We start from the raw sequence: 18,948 nt of genomic DNA on the forward strand, positions 1-18,948 counted from the left end.
AAAAAAAAATTTTCATATCCTGAAGTGTTCCATGTTTAAAAAAACAATATATTTTTCTACCATAATAATTATTATTTTTATAATTGAAACTTTTAGTATTAAAAATCAGATATTCCAGTAAAGCTTAAATATTGTTGTTTTCACATATAACTAGATATTAATCACTCTAAAGTGTCTCTTAATTTTTCCATTAGTAGTATCATTTTTGGTTATTAAGTTAAAGTCACTCTTTTACATAAAATTGTTTAAGAGATTATTAAAATATGGGATGACCCATGTTCTTTATAAGTATAAGGAGCAAACAGAAAGAAAGACAGGATAAAGTATGCTTATAACATGAAAGAGTTGGAAATTATGAAGTGACTTGTGAGGGATTTTAAATCATACTATAAAAGGGAGCCTGGAGTTAAGAAAAAAATTCAAACTAGTTACTATTAGAGATACAGTACAGGATAAAATTGAAAATAGGGCAAATATTTTATTCACAGCATGCTAACTAAAATTGTAGGCTGAACTATATCTTACACACATGCTTCAAAGATAAATATTAATGAATAAAATAATATTTTATTCCATACTGGCAAATCAGAAAAAAAATCTACAATAGCAAATCAGCCTAGGTTTTTGTTGTTGCTGTTTTCTTTTGTTTGTCTGCTTTGTGACCTCAATAAAATTAGAACTCTCTGAGCATTTTTTCCTAGGCTCATAAGTTAAGTACTACTGGCATTCTCCAGGTTCACAGCCATCCTGATCACACCAATGGATCTACAAGTCTTTCTTTTCTCACAGATGGGTAAAATTTCACTCTGTACTGGACTAACACAGCAATTTATTAATACCTTTCTTTTTTTAAAAAAGATTTTATTTATTTATTCATGAGAGACACAGAGAGAGAAGCAGAGACACAGGGAGAAGCAGGCTCCCCAAGGGGAGCCTGATGTGGAACTTGATTGCAGGACCCCAGGATCACAACCTGAGTCAAAGGCAGATGCTGAGCCACCCAGGTACCTGTTAATACCTTTCTAATGTACTTTACATATCATTTTAATTTTTTATATATTGATCACATGTCCTATCCCTTGATATTTCCAGTGCTAAGAACAGTGAATTTATTTATACTTAATTATTAAATAAGTTAGTATTTCTAATTGACCTCAAGTTCTGATTTATTTAAAAAATCGAAGTCTCTTCATTTATTGAATGAAGTTATGTGTAGAATTTTATGAGATCTCATGCAAAATAAATTCAGATTTATATTTCCTATTGTATATTCCTAAAAGGAAGCAACCTCAATGATAAGAACAGAGAAATTATTAAGAACAAGTGTCATTGCTTGAGCCAAGTAAGAAAAAAGGTCACAATCCCTCATCATTTACAATGTTGTCTGGAAATTATGTTACTATTAAGAAAACATTTATTTTTAAAGATACACTGCCTGGTATCAAAGTATGTCTGATCACAAGTGTTCATATTTTAGATGATAGTGTTCATATTTACATTCATCTCACTGATGAATTCCTAAAGTATCGTATAAAGCATTTTTTTTTAATTTAGGAGAATAAGAACAATTTAAAAGTTTAAGGTGTTTGTTACCCTGCTGCTGTGTTTTATAGGGAATAAGTCATGATACTTGGATTAAGACATGGGATGAACGAAAATTTAAAATATCATTTTTAATCAATATCTTATCTTTATAATTCTTTTTGCCCAGTACAGAGCACAGTTTTTTGGCCACTGTAGGTACTTCTAAATATTTTAAAATTAAAATCTGTTTAGGGAGTATGAAAGGTTCATTTATTATAAATGGTCAGAGATGGAGCTTTTATAGATAACCTATGTATCTCTATGACCTGGAAATATAATCATCTGAAAAAAAATTAAACAATAACAATAAAAAATACTTTCCTGGGGGCCTGATTATCTACCAAAAGCCAACTTTTACATACTCTGGTCTGTGACTCTAGTGTTAAGAATATACAAACAATATCTTCCAGACTCTCTGGCAATAGGCATCACCTGAAGGTATGTTGACTTTCTTCCCATGGCTCAAAAAAACTGTTCATATTTCATCCCACATTAAAGACGCAAAGTTCCTTTAAGGGACTTTAAATGCTTTGCCTATTTTTGAACTTTATGTAAATGGAAATCTACTTTCTGTGTTTTATGTTTTGTTTCTTTAGTTAAATATTATGTCTAAAAGATTCATCAATTTTGCTTTAGATTATTTAGTCTATATTATTACTATTTCTATATACAACTTCTATAGATGAATATATCACAAATTATTTATTCAATGTAACATTGATAGTCATTTCAGTTGTGGCCAGTATTGGAATATTCCAAAGATAACTTTTGTAAGCATTTGTGTTCAGTGTTCTAAAGATATATATCCATAATTGTGAGTTATTAAAGATATATATCTATAATTATGAATAATTAAATCACAGAGTATGCATATCTTCAAGTGTTCTACATAATAGCACACTCTTCTACAAAGTGTACAAATTTGCACACCAACTCAGAAATACATGAAAGTTTTAATTGTGGGACACCTGGGTGGCTCAGCAGTTGAGCTTCTGCCTTTGGCTCAGAGCATGACCCTGGGATCCGGGATCAAGTCCCACATCGGGCTCCCTGCATGTCTCTGTTTCTCTCTCTGTGTCTCTCATGAATAAATAAGTAAAATCTTAAAAAAAAAAAAAAAGAAAAAGAAAAAGAAAGTTTTAATTGCTCCATAAGCTCTATAAGACTTTCTAATTTTGGTCATATTTTTGTGTAGAGGTATCATATAGTTTTAATCTGCATTTCCAAAAATGTTAATAAGATTAGAAAACTTTTTAATCTTATATAAATAAGTAGCAAGTTCAAGAGGACTAAATATATTAGCATGTTTATGATTCTTGACTTATCTAGGAAGAGATAAAAGTACTAACATCTGATAATTCAAAAATGTATGTTGTAATTTCTGCTATGCTAAAAGAAGATACAATTACTTGTCTGCTAGAGGAAAAAATAGAATGATAAAAATAATCAACTCAAAGTAACTAAAGAAAGGTGAGAAAAAAAAAAAAAGAAAGGTGAGAAAAAGGAACATATTACAGATGGGGAAAATTTTAAAAATAGTACCATGGCAAATTTAGATTCTAAAGTCTCAATTATTCTATTAAATGTAAAATTCTATATATTCTAATTAAATGCAAACATATTAATAACAATTAAAATTTAGTGAAAAATAGTTTCAGGAGACATACAAAATGCATGGATTTATAATTTCAGAATGAAAGGATAGAAAAACATACACTACACATAAACTAACAAAATGAAAGCTGGTATAGCTATATTAATATTAGGGCAAAAGTTTTAAAGTAAAAAGGTAATTGGTATTTTAAAAATAGATTTTATAGTGATATAAAGTTTAATTCAACAAGTATATGTTTAATTCAACAAGTATATATAATATTTGTAAATTTGTATGAACCTAATAGCAAAGCTTTAAAACATAACAAAGCAAAAATAATAGAACTAAAAAGTGTATAAAGAATTTCACAATTATACAAAGTATTTTAACCCATGTTTCATCATAATTGATAGGACAATAATATGAATAGTAATAAACATAAATTTTGAGTAATATCTATTAATAAACTTCATCTAATCAACCTTCACCTAATTAATAACATAGAACATTGCTGGTAACTTCCTCAAAACAAATTCACTGCAGAAGAAAATACTTTGCAGAACAGAACAATATCCAAACAAAATTCTCAAGTGAACATTAAATATTTATCAGATCTTAGAGTATGCCTCACCAAAAATCAGGTCTCAAGAACTCATGTGTTGAAATCATCCTGAATAGCTTCTCCGACCAATTGCAAAGTTAGTAATTTTAAAATCCTTACAAATGTGGATATAAGCAATGTAGTTCTAAATAATCTATTGGGTCAAAGAAGCCATATAAGGAAGAATTAGGAAATAATTTTAATCAAATTATACTGTTTTCAATGTATGTAAGTGAAACCAGAATGGATATTTGATTTAAAAATAAAACTATAAAAATATTTTTGATGAATATGGATCTTTAAAATGAATATTATATTTGACAATACTACTAAATAAAGAATATAGATAAAATTATTTCTTTGATGTGATATTTCAGTTAAACAGGAAAATGTTCTTGTTACTAGGAGAACATATCTTGGGACACTTGGTTGGCTCAGTGGTTGAGTGTCTTCAGCTCAGGGTGTGATCCTGGGTTCTTGGGATTGTGTTCCACATTGGGCTCCCTGCATGGAGCCTGCTTCTCCCTCTGCCTGTGTCTCTGCCTCTCTCTGTGTCTCTCATGAATAAATAAATAAATAAAATATTTAAAAAGAATAAAAAGGAGAACATATCTTTAACTATTTTCAGCAATCACTGTCATAATATCTAAAATTATTTTTAAATGTTTCAGAAAATACACACCTACCTACTGATGAAAGAGGATAAATAAGACAAAAAATTAACAATTTGTAAAGGTGTACATCTATTTCTTGATTTTTAAAATTTGCCTCTATATCCATAATTTTTCAAAATAAGATTCTGAGAAAAATTTTGAGGGATGAAGCTCAAGCTGTGCTCAGAGGCAAATATATAGCCTTCAAATGGACATACTGATAAAGAACAAAAGGTAAAAATCTCAATAATCAAATCAAGAATCTAAAGGAAGAAAAGCAAATTATACATAAGACACAATCGGATATCAATAATTTAGAATGCAAATATCCAAAAGACGGTACAAAGCCAAAGTATGGTTCTTTAAAAAGATTAATGAAAGTGAAAAACCCATGGCAATGCAGATAATACAAACGTAAAACGTAAAAAATAAACCACTTTACGAATATATAAGGGAGATATTTCTGTACATCTTACAGATGTTAATTAAGGTAATTTCTAAAGATATTCTACAGATAGCAAAAAATAATACTGTTTTGGCCTAAATTGTACCCCCAAATTCATATGTTGAAATCCTAATCCTCAATACCACAGAATGTGGCTTCATTTGGGGAAAAAAAAAAAAAAAAAGTCTTTGCAAATCTAACCAACTGAGGTTAGTTTACCCTAATTCAATACTATTGAAAGTTCTAATAGGAAAGCGAAGTTTGGACATATACTGACAGATACTGATAGAGGGAAAATGATGCAAAGAAACAGAGAGAATGCCATTTATAAGAAACAAGTGAGACTAGTAGCATCTTCTAGAGAGGCTTGGAACAGATGCTTTCCCAAAAGAAACTAATATTGGTAATATCTTGATTTTGAACCTTTAGCATCCAGAAATGTGAGAAAATATTGTATGTTAAGACACCAAATGGTGGTTTTTTGTTATGGCAGCCCTAGTAAATTAATACAGATTATATAAACATTTTTTGCCAATATATTTAAAATGTTGATAAAATAGGAGGGCCTCAGTGCCTGAGTCAGTTAAGCACCTAAATCTTGATTTCAGCTCAAGTCATGGTCTCAGAGTGAGATTAAGCCCTGTACTGGGTGGGCTCTGGGCTGAGCATGGAGCCTACTTAAGATTCTCCCTCTCCTTCTCCGTGTGTCTCAGCCCCTTCTCTCTTTCTCTCTTACTCTGTGTCTCTCAAAAAAAAAAAAAGTCATAAAAATTTAAATAAATAAAATATTGATAAAGTAGACAAATTCCAAGAAAGGTACATTAAAAAATAAAACAAAGATAAATATAAAATCAGATGTTTCATAATTTTAAGGAAAAGGAATCCATAAATAAAACCCTTCTCACAGAGACATTTCAAGATTTATCCATTCAATGGTCGCTTCAGTAATAAATTCTTCCAAATAGGTAAAACTTATACCAACATTACTCAAATTTTGGTTTTTCATATGTCATGTGATTTTTTTCCTCTAATATGCTGATATTATAATGTGACATGTGTATCAGGCTTGAATTACCAGGATAAATCCCTCTTTGTTGTACTATATTATTGTTTATATATTGTTCAATATGATTTGCTAATATTTTGCAAAGGATGTTTACACCTAAAATTAATGAAGGACATTGGTTTGTAGTCTTTCTTTGTAATATCTTTGTTTTGTTTGGGTTTTGTCTTCAAAACTATTAACTGGAAAGTGTTCTCTCCCTTCCTACTATTTGACATGTTAATGTAGAAACAGTAATATTTCTTTGTTGAACGTTCATTAGAATTTTCCTGTGAAGCCATTTGGGCCTGAAGGTTAATTTATTGAAAGACTTTCAATTAATTAGATTTCTTTAATAGATATAAGACCATTCACATTATTCACAATTTACTCTTGAGTAAGATTGGCTAGTTTGTACCTTTGAAGGAATTTTTCCATTTCATCTAAGTTGAATTTATGGGCATAAAGCTAACTGCAATATTCTCTTATTATCCTTTTAATATCTATAGGATCTGTAGCACTCATTTCAAATTTGAAACTTTTGTGATTTCTCTCTTTTTTTCAAGATTAGTCTTGCTAGAAGTTCATTAATTTTTAATATATTTTTTAAGAAATAGCTTTTGGTTTTATTTGATTTCTCTATTTGTTTTCTGTTTTCAATTTCATTGTTTTCTTATTTTTATTATTTCCTTCTTCCAGCTTGCTTTAGAATTCAGGTTTATCTTCATTCTTCTCATTGTCCAAATGGTGGTCTCATCTTCTTTTTTCATGATCCCCTGTAGGTAAGTCAATGCTCACAAAATCTCCTCCCTTGTAAGCACCAGTATTTTCTCATATATGGTAGTTGCCTGCCTGATACCTTGGTTTTCTAATGAGTTCAGAAAGTTGTGGCTTTGCAGATTATCTGGAGTGCTGGTTTTTCCACCTTTCTACATCCTGGGTAGATGTCAGAAATGCCTTTCAAAAATATTTTTCTACATCCTTTTTAAATTGGATAATTTCTATTTATCTTCAGCTTCACTGACCCTTTTATTCATAATAATTATTCCATTATGATCAGTGATTTTTTAAAATTTCAAATGTATTTTTCAATCCTAAAATCTTTGTGTTTTTTATGATTTCTTTTTTATAATTACCGATTTTCAGCTGAGATTTCCTATCCATTCATTCATTACAAGCACATTTTCCTTTACCATATTAAGCACAATTTATATTCTTTAATAATCCCACCATCTAAGATATCTAAGGCTGGACTCAGTTGATTTTCTTCTCCTTTGGGAATAGTCACATTTTCCTGGTGATAGTGGTGGTGATTCTCTTTCTCCTTCTTGTTTATTGTCTTTATTCAATGATTCATGAATTAGGCAGTTTCCTCATCTAGCAAGTAGAAATAAGCTCCTCTGGGTTCTTCTTATATTAAGTAATTTTGGAATTTATTTTGGATACTGTGAAAATTGTGTGGTAGAAAATTTGGTATCATTATATTACACTAAAAGGCTTTAATCTATTTTTAGGAAATAATTCATTTGATTAGGCTTAAATTACAATTTCTGTCTCACCTGAAATAGGTAGCAACGAAGTTCTCAGGATGATTTTTTTTAACCTTTTAGCCAGGATGCTTACTGTGTTCTTTATGGATGAGGTAGAGACTTAGGTAGGGATTATACACAGAACACTACATTCTCTCCTTTCCAAGAGTCTCTTCTCACTCTCTAGCATAGGGCATGGGCTTTTTAATACAGCTTCAGCTGTCTTTCTCTGTGCTGTGAACAAGGCCCACTCTCACACCCAAATCCACAAAAATGGGACTCAGCTATGCCCGTATCTTTCTTCAAGTTTCAACTTCCCGCAAAAATCTGCCTGCTTTTGTTCACTCTCTGGAGTCCTCCGTAGTTGTATTTCTTATTTTTTAGTTTGTTTCTTGCATTAGTCTAAGGTTTATTCATATTATATTTGGGACAATATTAGAGGTTTACCCTGCCAAATCATCACAGATCTTCACAGATTCTCTTTTTAATGTCATTTTCTATTTAACCCATCAGTTGCATTATAAAATCTGATGATAATCTCTTTTATTTCCAAATATTTTATTGCTTTTTCTTTTTCCTGTTATTCTTTTACATCTGGCCTGATAATTTTTTACAGTTTCTTATTTCCTTTTTGGTTTATGGTTTTTAAAGATTTTTTTTAAATTTTTTATTTATTTATCCATGAGAGACACAGAGAGAGCGAGAGAGAGGCAGAGACACAGGCAAAGAGAGAAGCAGGTTCCATGCAGGGAGCCCAATGTGGGACTTGATCTCTGGACTCCAGGATCAGGACTTGGGCTGAAGGTGGTGCTAAACTGCTAGAGCCACGGTTTATGGTTTTTAAATCTGTATTTTAATTCTTCAGGCCATTTAAAAACAATTGTTTTATATTCTATATTAAATAATTCCAATATCAAGATATAGAAATCTAAATACGTTGTTTGTTAATTTTGTTCATTTTCACTCATGGGGGCTTTATTCCTTATGTATTTGCTAAACTTTTTTATACACTCATATTAGGATTTTTTTAAGGGAGACTATTTGAATTCGCTTCTGTCAGATGTCTTCCAGTTTTATAACAGGTCTTCCTCAATTTTTCTGTTTAGAATTTTTTGGACCTTGAAATTAGAGTATATTTAGTATACAATTAATGTGGGGAAGGCCTATGGTTAGAAATTATCAGTACCAGTTTTTTCGGTTTCTCATTCTGAATGTACCCAAAATAGACATCCTGTTATCTTCTTTTGCTCACACATTTTTCTATCACCCCTTTGTTGACACTATAGATCTTTGAGGGTTCTTGCTTTATATGTGGGCCTAAATTCCAAACTTGTCATTTGTAAGAACCCTAGATATATTAATTTTACCATAGCACCTTTATTTTCAAAAAAAAAAAATTTAAGGATTTATTTATTTTAGAGAGGGGTGGGGAGAGGGAGAGATAGAAAGTATAGGAGGAAGAGGCAGAGGGAGAGGAGGAGAGAGTCTTAAGTAGACTCTGCAATGAGCACAGAATGCAGAACCTGACACAGGTCTCAATCTTGGGATCTTGAGATCAAGACCTGAGCCAAAACCAAGAGTTGGTTGCTTAATTGACTGCATCACCCAGGCACTTCTCACCACAGAGTCTTTAAAAGTCAAGCCAATAAATAAATAAACAAACAAACAAACTCAAGTCTAGCTCCTCGTAAAAGCAAATGTCCCATAGCAACCACAGATTCCATACCTGTTTACTATTTTGGTTATGTTTCCCAATTTGCTTAAACTCAGCTATTAATTTTATAGCTATTTGATTGAATTTTTCTGCACCTACATGGTCTATAATAATCGTATTTTTCATAATATCTAGCACACCATATGAGAGAAGTCGTTCTATACTTAAAGAACTCAGGATTCTCTGTCTACTCTTTAAATTTAGTGTTTTCCTTCAAATTAATAGAAAATGTCATGAAACTAGATAAATGAGTCTTACTGCAAACTCTTGCTAACTCATCAATGATTTATTCATATCCAATTGATTGCCTCTTCTACTTTAAGTTCCCAATTCCTTTCAGCAGAAAATCCTGCCTACTATTATCTGAGGCCATCCAATATTGTTTATCGTTTCCATTTTTCTTCCTTAAAATATCTGTATTTTCATTTTCTCTCTTACCTTCAGTCTATAAGATTAATTCTGATATTTGTGCACTACTTTCAACCTTCCTATCATCTTCACAATCATTATGCTTTAATATTATTTTCACCATGCTTTTTAATATTCAGTCTTTCCATGCTATCTCGCTGAGCAATACAGTTTTCACTCTCTTAAATCTCTTTTTTTCACCAAGTTTTTAAATTCCAGCTAGTTAATATGCAGTGCAATATTAGTTTCAAGTGTACAATTTAGTGACTCAACATTATATACAACACCTGATGGTCATCACAAGTGCCCTCCTTAATCCCTATCACTTATTTAATCCTCTTGCCTACCTCCCCTCCAATAACTATCAGTTTGTTCCCTATAGTTAAGAGTTTCTTGGTTTGCCTTTCTTTTTTCCCATTTTCATTTGTTCTGTTTCTTAAATTCCACATGAGTGAAATCATATATTTGTCTTTCTCTGACTTATTTCATTTAGCATAATACTCTCTAGCTCCATCCACATCATTGCAAATGGCAAGATTTCATTCTTTTTTATGGCTGAGTAAAACTCCTTGTATATGTGTATGTGTGCGAGTATTTTCTTTATTTATGTATATACATATATATTGTCTTTATCCATTCATCAGATTATGATGTGGAGTAAGGGGAACCCCTCTTACACTGTTGGTAGGAATGCAAACTGGTACAGCCACTCTGGAAAACAGTATAGAGGTTCCTCAAAAAGCTAAAAATAGGACTACCCTACAATACAGCAATTGCACTACTAGGTATTTACCCAAAGGATACAAAAATACTGATTCAAAGGGATACATGCATCCTAATGTTTATAGCCTCATTATAAATAATAGCGAAATCATAGAGCCAAAATGTCCATCTCCTAAATCTCTTCTTAAGCTTACTACCCCTCTAAGCAGTACATTCCCCTTTCCCTACTATCAAAATATTTTGGAAAAAAAGTCTTCTCTTCAGCATCACTCACTTCATTTGAAACTGTATGGACACAATTTCACCAATGATTCACTCATCCCAGTCCTTTGGCCTTTTCTCATCTTAACCTTGCTGCAAGATCAAAATCATCTTATATAAATCTCATGTCATTAACTCTTCTTCCCTTGGGAAATCTCCTTTTACTAATCCATTTTCTCATTCTTGTCTTTATTAAAAATGTAGCCATTCTTCAAGTTTGCAGGTTTTACTATGAAGCATCTATCCCCATAACTCTACACTACATCACATATTGATCTCTTCTCAGCCCACGATTCAAAAATACTACCTCCAGGCCTAAGTCCCTCCTTTTCTGACAGTCATTTAAACAGAGACAGCTGAAGATATTCTTTATTCCTCCCTCATCCTGGCCATCCAAGCAGTTGCCTGAGATAATTCTACTTCCACAAATTATCTTTCATTCCTACTATCATCACTTTGCTTCATAGTCACACCACCTAATTAGTCTCTTAATTTGTCTACTTGACTCTTCCTTCAATCCATTCTGCACACTGAAGCTTAGTTAACTTATCAAGTAGATAGCTCTGATCATATCTCCACCATCCTGCTCAGAAACTTTCTTTTACCATTCTCTGCGGGGGGGGGGGGGGGGAACAAAACAAAACTGATTGGCAACAGGGAATTCCATAATCTGAGCCTCACTTAACCTCATAAGCAGTTCATTCTGATTCACTTAAGGTACTCTGGGTACCAATCAATTCAGACTCACCATTTGATCACAATGTCTTAGTCAAGACTCTGACTTCAAGAAACAGAAACCAACTCAAGCTAGTCCAAACAAAGGAGAATCTATTGAAAGGGCACAGAATCGTTAAACAGGACCAAAACAGAGTTAAATCACATGAAGCATGGAGATAAAGCTTAGGAAACTATTAAAGATTGAAGCAATCTCTATGCTTTTCAGGAGCAAATCTACCAAATATATCTTCCACTGCCCTCTCTGTGATATTTCTATGAATCCTCTCTCTACCATTCTACCTCAATGCCTTTGTTTCTTCTAAGTTTCAAAAAAGAGACTACTATTGGCAGCTGACCAACCAACAAAATGACTCTAGTCCAGAGAAGGAGTCTTAAGCTGGGCAGGGAATAAAAAATGTGTTAATTTGAGAACATACACTGTGTTTCCTGTTTTTGAGCTATTTTTATATTGTACATTCTACCTGTGATTAAATGTATGTCCCCGAACCCTTCCATCTTCCCAAATACCCCAAATTACTCATCCTTCAAGACCCCACACAAATGCTACATCCTCCTTAAAGTTTTTCCTGACTTCTCAACTGAAAGTAATCTCTCCCTCCTATGAGCTTCCATAGCTCTTGCTCTGCCTGTCTGTGGTGGCAAGTCTTATCTCCCAAATTCAGCTGAAAGCAGAAACTATAGTATTCCCCTACAATGCTTAGGTCAGTACAAGGAACACAGTAACCACTTGATAAATGTTTGCTGAATGGCAAATAGGATTCTAAAGAATAATTAAAGGCAGGAAGTGCTTCTAAACCTTAAACTGAAGTCTTTCTCAGAAAGTATGTTATATATTGTCACAAATATTCCTACAAGAGAGAAAAAATTGATGAGCATTAGAACATATCTAAAACCAATTCAAACTCAGTTAAAAAAAAAAAACTGACATTGCATAAATAAATGGTCCAGGTGGCAGACCCAAATGATAGACTTTGGAGAAGAAAAGCAAGAACAACAAAAAACAAAAACAAAAACTAACCAATCTTTTAATAAGAATTCACTGTAGACTTAGAGGGCTCTACTCCTATGTTAAAGCCTAACTTGTCCTAATAACTGTTTCCTAGCAACAAGACTATCATTAGTTAACCATTCTATTACTTTCCCCTAGATAGAACAGTTGTTAAACTCTGTTTGTTGGATTGCTAATCAGTGTATTAGCTTCTGCAGAGAAGATCGATGCAAATGCAGGCCAAAGATATTTACTGTAATTCCTTAGTTTCTGCTAGTCTTAGACTTCAAGTTGTATGCACTTTTACAATTCTGATGATCTAAGGGGAGAGATCCTGTGCTAGATAGGGACTGCAATCTAACATAAGAAAGTACTGTAGAGCTACTAAAGCATCTCTGCACCAAAACGCTAAGACTTATTAAAGTGTTAGCTGTTATTGCACATGGGAATGGAGGCAGAAAACTTCTGTCTCCTTTAAGACAGCTGCTCAGTTTCTCTATAGTGCACTTGACAAGTACACTAGAGTTTGGTGGGGGTAGCTTTTAGGATTAATATTCAGCATGACTTGATCTCTGCAAAGTTCATTCTGCTCACTCTGATATTTTTATTCAATCTATTACCTCCATATCAGGTCCCTCTCTGGCTTATTAGAATAGTTTATCTTTCTCACATATTTTGAATAATACTTTCTATGTGTACACAATAAATTGTATTTGTGGTCTCTATACTCAAGGGCTTTAACTGTGAGGCATTTTCTGTATGATTCTCAGAAAAAGAAAAATAAGTAGCCTTTCAGGGTATCATTCATTTATTTATAGTAGTCCCTCTGCTCCTAGGAATTCACAATAAATTGATATTATTGTCTCTTCCTGTGATAATTTTGCTGCACATTTTTTAGCAGAATTATTTTAGGTGTTTGTGCTTTGCCTAGCCAAAATCACCACGGGATCCTTTTAATTGGATTTGTCCTAGACCTGTTGAAATTCCAGTATACTTCTTCTTTAACGTTTTTTTTTTCCCCCCTAATTAAATGTTTTGGTCATAGTCCGTGGTGTCACGAAGGGATGACTTTAACCCTGTAAACCTCCATCAGGCTTTCCAAAGTTCCTTCTCCCAAAATAAGCATAATGACAGCTTTGCCATGCAAATACAGTTCTAGAAACAATGCCTAGGGATGCTCCCTTTCCAAGTAGATTATTATCCTTACTCCCTCATATATATGCATCTTTTTCTAATACTGCTTTCTATGCACTCTTTTCTTTGACAAATGCAAACAGACAGCATCTTATCCAAGTTCATGCCTATCTTTGAGCAACTATTAGTGACAAGTACATTTACCAGATATTCAATAGCAGTATGTTGAACAAAATTATTTTTGGAGAGGTTCATTTTTCTCTTTGGGCTGAAAGGTTTTTATAGAGGAGACGTTTGTGTGCTTATTGTCTATTTGACCACTGGCTTGTACAATTTAGATTTAATCATAATTTGATTCAATTACAATTATGTAGCAATGTATGTAAACATAAAAATTTTAAAACTTTTCCTTTAAAAAATGCTAAATCTGGGAGCACGTGGGTGATTCAGAATGTTAAACACCTGCCTTTGGCTCAGGTCAGGATCCCAGGGTTCTGAAATTGAGCCCCAAGTTGGGCTCCCTGCTCAGTGGGAGCCTGCTTCTCCCTCTCCTCTGCCTCTCCACCTCTCGTATCTCTCCCTCTCTCTCTCAAATAAATAAATAATAAAATCTTTTTTTTTTAAAGCTATAATTGATTGTTTTCCCTACACACAGAATACATAGATATTGGCCAGATGTAGCATCTTTTCCACCATTAATATATAAAGATACCAGTGAAACTTTAGGAGGCATAAAAAGGCATTTCAAGTTCATGATTAATGATGTTACACTGCCACTAGTGACTTAGTGTCATTAGTCCTTTAATTTTTCACATTGGTTTCACATATAAACCTACATGGATGCAAAACCAAACCTCAGAATCCTGGGTCACCTGGTGGCTAAGTGGTTGAGCCTCTGCCTTTGGCTCAAGGTGTGATCCTGGGGTCCTGGGATTGAGTCCTGCACCCAGCTCCCTGCTCAGCGGGGAGCTTGCTTCTCCCCCTCTGTCTGCCTCTCTCTCTGTGTGTCTCATGAATGAATGAATGAATGAATGAATGAATGAATAAATAAATAAATAAAATGTTTAAAAAAAAGAATTTTGGAATCCTGATAATTCACCTCAAAACATAAGAATTCCATTTGTTTGATCCTATGGTTACATGTATACTATGTATTTTTGTGCCTCACTCTTACTTTGTGAGGAATGATTTCGCCAACCCATATTTATATTTTGAGATCCTGTCTAAAAAACACCCACTCCAGTGAGACTTTCTTAATTCCTTATTTTCATCTCTTCTTGTCTCACTCACCAAACTGTGATAACGCATACATATATTTTGCTTCCGTTGTGTTAGATATCTGTTTTATTAAACAAGATGCTTATTGGGATTAGTAACATAGTCTTTTCTTTGTATTCTTAAAGCTTCAACTAATACCTGGACAACAAAATGTATGCGGATGATTGTAAGCACATGATTCCATCTGTGATTATTTTGGAAGGCTGAGTTAATATGGTGTCTACACTGAAAGCAAATGCATATATTGTAACAGTGATCTTTTCAAATGCCATTTTAGAAGTACCATGACAATAAGTGTCAATGGTGGATTGCAACTTCAGGAGTGATTCCTGATTTAAAAGTAAGATCATTCATCCTTGTCATTGCAAGATAATTAATGTAAATTTTATTTGCATATTCTTGGCTTCATTTCGCTTCCTTCTTTAATCTTGTAATTACTCCTAGTAATACTTGGAAAAGATGACCTTAAAAGCGATTAACGTATTTGCTTAGAATAACAGAATGATTGCTTGTTTATGAGTATAGTGTTTAAATGAATAAACAATAGATTAGCCTAGGAAGAATGTTTCTCAAACTAGAAAACTGATGGACAATGCTAATACATGTCATATTTTTAAAGAATTTACTAAAATAGTAAAGGAATCTAAGCTTTTGGTAGACATTGATAAACATTTAACAATTGGACTTCAATTATATCATTGCTTTATCATATTTTTGTTTCCTTATACTTTTCCCTCTGCTTTCTTCCCTGATTTTTCTATCATTTCTCTCAGAAAATACTCATTTATGCCTGAGGCTCACCCCTGTACTTTATCAATGTCTTTTGCTATAAAACTTCCTATTCCCATAGGTTCTACAATCTCTTTTTCATCCTTTCCCTCTTTTTCATTTATTTTTCTTCGGTAGTTCTTATGAATCCTTCCTCATTTACACTTCCTATGCTGCTTTTCATTTTTTCTGGCATTCTCCACATCTCTTGTCACATCTTTTTCTTGCTCCTTCCATCTCACACCCTTCAGTAGAACTTTCAGCTCTTCCTCTATCTTGTATCCCTTTCTGTTACATCAGAGTTTATTCTTCCTCACTACTCAAAAACTCTATTTTTTAAGCACAACCCTAAATTGGTTTCCTGTTCTTTGAGAGGCCACATGTAATTGCACCTGTCACTGCCGTCAGAAGAGACTGCTTTGCACAGGAATCTTTCACATTTTCACAGATCTGAGCTTTTTCCCCATTTCTAATGGAAACTCAGTTAATGAACTTAAGATTAATCTAAAATTTATGGTATATGTCCTATCTTCAATTATTCCTTGTCTTAATCATTTTTAATGCCCAAATAATCCTAAATAAGGAAGTTGATTTTTTATTTTACATTCAACAATAAAATAATACTAGTTAACACTAAACAACATATGCTGGACCCTTTTGTTTTTATTAATGGTCTATCTACTTTTATGAAAAATCAAAATATCAAGATTAGAATATTAGTATAGTATATACTTCAATGTCCAAACTGACATCATTTAATTCTTTCCAATGGGCTAAAACAGGGCAATAGTTATTTTCAAAACTAACTGACTTTAATAGAACACGTGCTCTTTACCAGGTTCTATCTTAAAAAATTTAAATGTATTAACTAAGTCTTCACTATAATACTGTAAGGTATATATAATCTTTGTTCTCTTTTATACAGACAAGAAAACTGACACACAGAGAGCTTGAGTAACTTCCTCAGGGGTCATTCAACCCAGGCAACCAACTTGGGGTCATATCAGATCCAGACAGCTTGCATTCAGAGGCAGCACACACAAGATGCTCAAAAATATGGCTGGCCTCCTGTGTAGTCTACAAAAGTTGACAGGTACTCTTTGTTCAATGAATACTCAGTAAATAAGTGGATACAATAAGTGAGTAAACTTAAGAATGTAGGTTACCAGAAAGAATCAGAATTCATTGGTTTTGCTTTTCTCATAGTTCAAGATGGCCAATTAACAGAGTACTAAAAGGAAAATATTTACGTATTTTGTGTGAATTTGACACACATCACATAAGCATCATATAAATTAAATCAGCCAAGATAACCATTATGTACCTAAGGTTGAGTCATATACTAATTCCATGAAAATATTATCAACAAAATTATAATCTTGTATTGGTTGTAATGAAAAATGTTTGATTATATACACACATATTTACACACAGAATACTTTTCTGCATTAATACTTATTTGAGTCAGGTTCTTTAAAAAGTAAATAAGGAGGATTTCTAATTTTAATTATGTGTTATTTATTTTGGATTTTATGCAATCCAATGGATATTCAATTCAAAATCAAATATATTATTCCTCACAGAAGATACTAAATATAGAAGCCTATACTTACCATAATATATTTATAAAACTGATATATTTGAAGTGTTTCATTATACAAATACACAAATTTTTAAATTATTATATCCTAATAATATAAGAACTACAGCTAATATTTATGGAATATTTACTAGGTACTAAACATTATCCTAGTTCTTTCCATGCATTATATAATTTCATTCTTAAAACAACTTTTTGTGATATGCTCCATTATTGTCATCACTAGAAGGAATATTCACAATATTAAATATAAAGTAAAGCAAGAATATGGACCATTCAGAATGCAAGCCAGCATGCATGATGAAGTAAAATTCTGAGGGTTTTTTTCAGAGTCCAGTCCTATGTTGGGGAAAATCTGGAGAGGACATTCTGTAGAAGACTTACATACTGAGACTATTTTTATCATACATAGTAAGGGAGCACTTAGAAGACTCTAAACATTTATTATTTACCAATTGATATCCCTCATGAAATGATTTTAATGTGTTTACAATAACCTTGCTGTTAGTTGTTATGTTATGTTAGCAAAGATGTTAATAAAATATAAATATTTCCATTAATGTTAGTGGAAAAAATATGGTGCATTTCATCCCAACTCAAGACATTCAAACACTGTTCAAAGATAGAAAAATCAGAACATCTAAAAAAATGTAATATCATGAAAGCTTATTATATTGACCAAAGAAGGAAAATATGACTGAGTAACAGTTGGAGGCAGGTGGAAAAGGGTACAAAGACATCATATAGGAAAGGAAATACAAAAGGAAAGAGCCCAGTGACTGGCTTACAGACGGGTAAGCCTTTTGGGAGGTACATGGTTATTCTGCACTCAAATTGCACTTGAAAATAGTTATAGCACAGGAAAAAAAACAAAAAACAAAACTTGAAGCACAAAATAAAGACAAAGCCTGAGAGCACTTCAAAGTAAATGAAACCAGTGTGTGCTCAGAACAGGTTGAGGTGTCAAAGAAGCATCTACCTCTTCATACCTCTTACTTCTAAATACACAAAGCAAACATGCTAACACAGTGATTAGAAATTGTTTCATATAATATTCTCTAACCAAAAGACAATGTTTTGAAAAAATTAGTAAATAGATCTCTGCCTGAAATAAAGTATCAGTCTGATGTTTAATGTAGATAATTTAGTTAAGTTGTAGGATGAAAAGGTACTATCCTGAAACAAAGGAGTCATCTGAAAAGTGGTATAACTTTTTAAGAGTCACTATGACTCTTAAAATAATTGAAGAATTGGTAATGAATACAGCCTTATAAATAAAAGCTGAATATTAGACCTAATCATTCCCATTTTCCACTGAGGCAAATAAGATTGTACAAGGTTAATTAACCAAACCTTGGTCATAAAGGTAGTAAGGAACAAGAGTCAGTACTTCATCCCACTCTGTTCCATAGGAAAGCCTGTGTTTTAAATAACTGTGCTATGTACCCAGAATTTCCTTGTCTAGGTCTATTGCCCGCATTTAAATGATCAAAAAAAAGATACAAGGGGATCTCTGGGTGGCTCAGCGGTTTAGCGCCTGCCTTCAGCCCAGGGCATGATCCTGGAGACCCGGGATCGAGTCCCACGTCTGGCTCCCTGCATGGAGCCTGCTTCTCCCTCTGCCTGTGTCTCTGCCTCTCTCTCGCTCTCTCTCTCTGTGTCTCTCATGAATAAATAAAATCTTTAAAAATAAATCTTTAAAAGAAAAGATACAATTTTCTATCAAGAAGTGGTATAAGTCAGTGATCAGATTTGCAAGGGTCTGCTTTATGTACAGGTGAAGTCAGAGTTTATCTGGTGAGGAGATGAATACCAAAAAGACCTTAAAATTTATTTCACAGCTAATATACTCTTGCTAGTGACTGAAATTCTGAAGAAGACTTGATGG

At 32.8% G+C, this 18,948-nt stretch overlaps 1 long non-coding RNA gene across 1 annotated transcript in view; it reads left to right on the forward strand.

Moving 5' to 3' along the window:
- Window positions 1-703: 703 nt before the first annotated feature.
- Window positions 704-18,948, forward strand: part of LOC144288259 (uncharacterized) — a 43,874-nt gene continuing 25,629 nt past the window's right edge. Inside the window, exons 1-3 of the long non-coding RNA XR_013356232.1 lie at window positions 704-1,004; window positions 14,818-15,032; window positions 16,386-16,553. This is a non-coding gene — a long non-coding RNA (uncharacterized LOC144288259). The remainder of the gene's footprint in view (window positions 1,005-14,817; window positions 15,033-16,385; window positions 16,554-18,948) is intronic.

The sequence above is a fragment of the Canis aureus genome, chromosome 18 (genome assembly GCF_053574225.1).
Source record: "Canis aureus isolate CA01 chromosome 18, VMU_Caureus_v.1.0, whole genome shotgun sequence".
Taxonomy (NCBI): Eukaryota; Metazoa; Chordata; class Mammalia; order Carnivora; family Canidae; genus Canis; species Canis aureus.